Raw genomic sequence first — 7,031 nt, forward strand, 5'->3', positions numbered from 1 at the left:
GCTACATTAGTAAATACAGAAATTATATTACTGTTGTATAAATAAAGGAAGATTTATTTACAATTGTTCATTTTTAATGCATTTAGTTATAATCCTTCACAGTTCTGAGCTCATTAATAGAACGTCATATTTCCTATTAAGTTATAACAAAAATACAAGTAAAAAAACTGGCGACTTTGGTGATATAGAAAATTTTGAGAAATTTTATGCAGCCAAGTATGCAAAATTATATGTATGTTGTCTATACAACAAATAGTTAAATAAAACTGCCAACTACGGCACTATATAAAAAAATAAATAATTCTTATGCAGTCAAGTATACACTGGTATTGTATTATATGTTGCCTGTCCAACAAAAATTAAAATCTGATTACTGCGATAAAACATATGATTTTAGAAATTTTATGCAGCCAAATATACACACGTATTGTATTGTATGTTGCCTACTGAACAAAAACTTAAATGTAGTTTGAAGAAGAAAAATCGCAAATCCAGAAAACTGGTGGCGTGTCGCTAGAGAGAAACTGAATGCAGTTTTGGATTGATCAAGGCCGTCATAGTTCATCGGATTTTTCTGTGTCCTAAAGCTTTTGGAGAAAATCGATAGTACATGAAAATTATCAAAAAATTTAAATGCTCATCTAAAGGCGGTACCCTACGCAACTGGGGTTGCTGAACACGTTGGGAAGGCCGGTTTTTCTGCACGTGACCCGTTGAGAAGAAGAAAATTCTTTATTAGTTTAACGTAATATACATAACGTTCATAGAATTATTTTTTAATGTACATAGTTCAATTTATTAGGAAAAACTGCGCCATCTGTATATTAAAATTTCAATTAATTTACGGGATAATGTGAGGCTGTTACAGTATCTGCTCAAGAATTCTTTCGCAATATAATGCAGTTGCTGAGCGATAGATGGCGGTTTGAAAATTTGGAACAATGTATTGGAGCTCATTGGTTAATCGACACAAGTGAGCGTTCTACTTCACTGAACTAAAAATTGATTGGAATTATGTTTTTCTGAAAAACAGTGCTTTTCCAAATGCATTTGGACTCGCTGAACACGCTGTGATGGCTCACTTTTGCGCAAATGCCTCCGTTAAGGAAATAAATTCAAAATCTCGAAAATTGGAGGAGCTAAAGAGAATGCAGTTTTGGATTGGTCAGCGCCGTAATAGGTAGCTTACCGGATTTTTTAGTTTTTCTAAAACTTTTTGAGAAAATCGATGGCGGTTCCATATGCATTTGGGGTCGCTACACACACTGTGATTGATTAATTATATCGACATATAATCAATAACATTTGGGAGCCTCCAATTAATGAGGTTGTTTAAAATGTCTTAATTATAATTACTATGTGAAGGGGACATATTATTACACTTTACTAATTTACAGTAGAATATTTTTCAGGGCAATAGACCCGTATCAAGATTAATCAAATTCTTAATTAAACAATTAGGTACCCTTCAATTCAAGAGGTCGCTTAACTTTCAACTTTCATATCTCCGCTAAGCATGAATGTACGAAAATAATGACAGTGTTTCAAATTACAAAGTGCGCACACCCACGAACTTCACACNTGTAATTTTAAATTTAGCGGCGGCAGAATACCTAAAACAAATATTGAGTAGGTTGGTATATAGTTATAGAGCGTACAATTAGATGGCGCTTGCATCTTTTACCGGCTACAGGTAATTTAACTCACTGTATTACCGATCATTCCTAGAAAAGGAAAGCATTAGAAGTTGGAGAAAGTGTCAACAGTTAGCGCTGTTAATGACCACGAAATCTGTTCAAGTTTCCTATCTATAGTATCATTTATCTAGGGTTGAGAAGAAGAAAATTCTTTATTAGTTTAACGTAATATACATAACGTTCATAGAATTATTTTTCAATGTACATACATAGTTCAATTTATTGGGAAAAACTGCGCCATCTGTACATTAAAATTTCAATTAATTTACGGGATAATGTGAGGCTGTTACAGTACCTGCTCAAGAATTCTTTCGCAATATAATGCAGTTGCTGAGCGATAGATGGCGGTTTGAAAATTTGGAACAATGTATTGGAGCTTCATTGGTTAATCGACACTAGTGAGCGTTCTATTTCACTGAACTAAAAATTGATTGGAATTATGTTTTTCTGAAAAACAAAAATTTTCAAAAAATTAAAGTGCTTTTCCAAATGCATTTGGACTCGCTGAACACGCTGTGATGGCTCACTTTTGCGCAAATGCCTCCGTTAAGGAAATAAATTCAAAATCTCGAAAATTGGAGGAGCTAAAGAGAATGCAGTTTTGGATTGGTCAGCGCCGTAATAGGTAGCTTACCGGATTTTTTAGTTTTTCTAAAACTTTTTGAGAAAATCGATGGCGGTTCCATATGCATTTGGGGTCGCTACACACACTGTGATTGATTAATTATATCGACATATCGTCAATAACATTTGGGAGCCTCCAATCAATGAGGTTGTTTAAAATGTCTTAATTATAATTACTATGTGAAGGGGACATATTATTACACTTTACTAATTTACAGTAGAATATTTTTCAGGGCAATAGACCCGTATCAAGATTAATCAAATTCTTAATTAAACAATTAGGTACCCTTCAATTCAAGAGGTCGCTTAACTTTCAACTTTCATATCTCCGCTAAGCATGAATGTACGAAAATAATGACAGTGTTTCAAATTACAAAGTGCGCACACCCACGAACTTCACACTCGCAGAACAAAGTTGCCATTCAATCGTCTCAAAGTCAACAAGATTCTGTTAATCGTTTTATAATAGTGTTTTTAGGCTACGGATTATTTTTAACATTAACTGAAGGATACACCATATACAATGTTTTTTTGTAAAGTAAAGGTTGTTACGTGGAAGTAAAAATTAAACTTGTTTTATTATAGCTACGTAATATTACCATTATAAAATCAAGATGATTTGTAATTGCACAAATTAGTTAAACAAATAGCAGTACAACTATTAGATGTTGGCTCTCGGTTAATACTCTTTCAAAAACACTGTTAAATATGCTAATGTTTATCAGATTGTCATGACTTTTATTGCACCTTTTTGCTACATTTAAACCAATGTACTTGACCTAATAAACAAATTTTTTACCGTGTCTGTAATTCATATGAAAGTGTATAATAGATCATATCTATAAGGTCAGGTCAGATAGTAGAGCCAGAGCCATAAGAGAAGACCGCTATTTTTTTAATTTCAGCAGCAGCCTCTATGACCTTGTCCGTTTAGCTTTGAGGTTTTGCGCTGTTGCCAGATTCTTCCAGCTGCCGTTGTATTTAAATACAAGTAATATGATTGACCTTTATTGAATTATTTCTTAAATTTCAAGTAATAATTGATGAAGAACATGCAAGAGAAATGTTAAATGCAGATGGTTGACATCGATTAAGAATTAATTTTCGAATTTAAAAACTACAGAAGCCGATAGAAAGATTGATTTCGTTGTTATTGATGTCCAAAAAGCTCTTTAAATTTAGTACTTTTATTTCTCACAGTTGGAGAAACTTAGAAAAAAGCAATTTGGGATGTTACTTTATTCTGTCAGTCATTCCTACATCAATATTTTTAATTATCTGGGACCACCCTCAAAGGTTAAAAGTAGCAATGCTTAACGGTTTTTCATTGTATCTTTTTACGGAGTTGGATATTTGGAATTCAAAAATTTGACTCACATAATAGCTCTTTTGTCTCTTGCATTTTTTCACTGAAATATTTCGTTTTGTCTAGTAGGAAAATAAAATAAGTTTTCTTTTTAAAATTTATTAAAAAAATACGTTTACAAATGCAAAACTTTCCATTGAAGTCATATAAACCAATCGTTTAAAATGTTCTGTTCTTCCATTTGAGGAGTGGTAAAAATAAAAAAAGATAATGAAGTATATAGTTCTTATCTCTGAAATAAAAACTAATTCGTTCACTATCTTGGTATTGTTAATGATTTTTTGTTGTTAATGCACATGTAGTTTATTTTTTTACTAAAAACGGAGCCTTTTATTAAAAAAATGCAAGGAACAGAGAAGTTTCTAAAAGGAGCCATTGTTCTTTAATGGTTTATTAGACTAGGCGGTATCTGTTTTGGTTTGGGTGAAACGTATGTCCACGGAGATTTTTGGTTTTTAAATATTACTAGAAATGAAAATGAAAATGTGCATAAAAAAACGTGGGCTTAACTTTTTGCGGCACAATATGTTAAAAAAATTCGAAAAATGTTATATTTTTCTTCCTACTTAATTATATATCTTTCAAGAGTTGATTTTAGGCGAAAATGGAAGAGGAAATAATGTTTGTAGTTAAATTTTTTACAAAACATGACTATCGCCAAAAATGGGGTTAAAAATATTACTTTTTAGGGATTTTTTTTGGGGTTATTAAACGGGGTATAGGACTTGGCTCAAGAAAACTTCATGTTATGAAGACTCATCACACCAAATCTCATCAAAATCGGTTCTATAGATTTTACATAATAATTTTGCAATCCAGATTTTGAAAAAAATTTGAAAAATTTTAAAATTTCGCACAGCAAAAATCAATGCCCTTAGATACTTGAAAATTTAATTACATATAGAAGGGCTCTCATGCTTTCAAACGCTTTTTGAAAAATTCGAATCCGTCAATTAGGTGAGCTCTGGCGTTTGTTTAAACATTGGTCGAATTTTTGTACTTATAAACAATTACAATAACTTTGTGAATATTCAATCTTATCAAATTTTTTAAAGCAGGTTTTAAAAGTTATTGGAAAGACGCTTCTTTAAAAAAAAACAGATCGATTGCTCAATTAGTTACGTAGTTATAGCCGATCAAAGTTAACTGTCATTTACACTAAATGTACTGGAACATCGAAAAATACCTTTGGTAATCCGAGTACTTACCAGGTCTAAGTTTGCAATACTTTTCTTCATTGGCAACCTACTTTAAAACGTGTTTAAAGTTATTTATGCAAGCCAGAAATTCAAGAAAATAGTACGGGTGGCGTAGGTGGGGGAAGGAGAGCGCGGCCACTTGTATCAAAGGTAAGTGCATAATATAAGTTTATCAAAGATCAAAAACAAATTTATTTAAATATTCTAAAATTGTTTAAACAACAATTATTTTCAAAATATGTCGAAAATTAGTAATATAATGAGTTAATTTCTCATTTGCTTATATTTTAAACAATAAATAATNACACCAAATTTCATCAAAATCGGTTGTATAGATTTTGCATAATAATTTTGCAATTCACATGTTGAAAAAAAATTTGCAAATATTCAAAATTTTGCACAGCAAAAACCAAGACCCTTAGATACTTCAAAATTTAATCACATATAGAAGGGCTCTCAAGCTTTCAAACGCTTTTTGAAAAATTCGAATCCGTCAATTAGGCGAGCTCTGGCGCTTGTTTAAACATTGGTCGAATTAGATTTTCAAGTATCTACGGGCCTTGGTTTTCGCTGTGCAAAATGTTGAAAATTTGCTATTTTTTTTTCAAAATCTGGATTGCAAAATTATTATGCAAAATCTACAATCAACAATGCCTGTCACCTTTTCATTTTAAAATAAACTGTATAAAACTAACGGAGTGACAGAGAACGAAACTGCAATGGAAAATGATTCGTCAAATATCTAAAACGGTCCAAACTGTTCGAAAAGCAATTGTGACGTCACACCACTCGACTGGTTCGACCCCGCAATCTTGTGCTAAAAAGATATTGTCTCAGGCTATTTATTTGTAGTACAGTTTAAGTTTTTTCACATATTTGTGGTATGGTTTAATTTTTTTCTCTATTTATTGATTTTTTTCCACCTGTGAAAAAAAAATAAATTTATTTAAGATTTTGTCAAAAGGATTATTTTTATTAAACTATTTTGTCTAACCAAAAAATCGCACATTGGGAATAGCATATTAGTCCAGACGGTATCTGTTTCAAAGAGTCCATATTTGGGTGAATCGTATATCCATGGAGATTTTTGGCTTTTTGGCTTTAAAATATCACTAGAAATGAAAATGTTTCTATGAGCAAAAAAAAAACGTGGGCTTAACTTTTGGCGGCACATGTTAAAAAAAAATCGAAAAATGTCATATTTTTCTTCCTATTTAATTATGTATCTTTTCGAAAGTTGATTTTAGGCGAAAATGGAAGAGGAATAAAATTTTTGTAATTAAATTTTACAAAATATGACTAGTTACAAATCGAATGAATCATGATTATTATTGTAAAAATCGAAAAAATCGACAAAACTGGGGTTAAAAAACATTACTTTTTAGGGAATTTTGAAAAGATACATAATTAAATAGGAAGAAAAGTATGACATTTTTCGAATTATTTTAACATATTGTGAAATCAAAAGTTAAGCCCACGTTTTTTTGTAGGCGCATAGAAAAATTTTCGTTTGTAGTGATATTTGAAAGCCAAAAATCTCCGTGGATATACGATTCACCCAAATATGGGTTTTTTGAAACAACCCTTTTAAGGGTAGCTGTAGTCATTTTTCCAACTGTGAGAAATAAAACAAAAACTGAATTTTAACGTATCCATTTAAAAGGTCGTTTTTCGCCATATTGAAGAAACGCCCTGTATAACAGTTGTTAGTTTAGTTCCGTGTACGTGGTGGAAAAAAAACGCCTACGCGGACGGGTATCATTTAAGAAATTACGAATTCGTAATTAGGTACCTCTGAACGTATTGAATATTGTAACTAGTTAGTACCGAGTGTGTTATTCCGCCCATTAATTTTGTAAATGCCAAATAATTCGAATCATCACACTTCTTCAGCCGTCGAACTTCTCAAATTCAGGGCCACGCGTCGACCTAGACCAAAAAAAATTTCCGCGTTTTTATACCACCGACAGATGGGTCCTCGCCTGTTGAAATAGAAATATATAATTTAGTGGCAAACTTTTTTCGCTTAGTGCGAAACCGTTTTTCAGAAGAGCTTCATCTAAAGAAGCCTTTGACGTTTAGCCGAATCTAGTCGTTTTTTTTTTTGGGAAACTGTACAATAAATTGCTTTAAATCAACGTTAAA

This window comes from Anoplophora glabripennis, unplaced genomic scaffold (genome assembly GCF_000390285.2).
Source record: "Anoplophora glabripennis isolate ALB-LARVAE unplaced genomic scaffold, Agla_2.0 scaffold395, whole genome shotgun sequence".
Taxonomy (NCBI): domain Eukaryota; kingdom Metazoa; phylum Arthropoda; class Insecta; order Coleoptera; family Cerambycidae; genus Anoplophora; species Anoplophora glabripennis.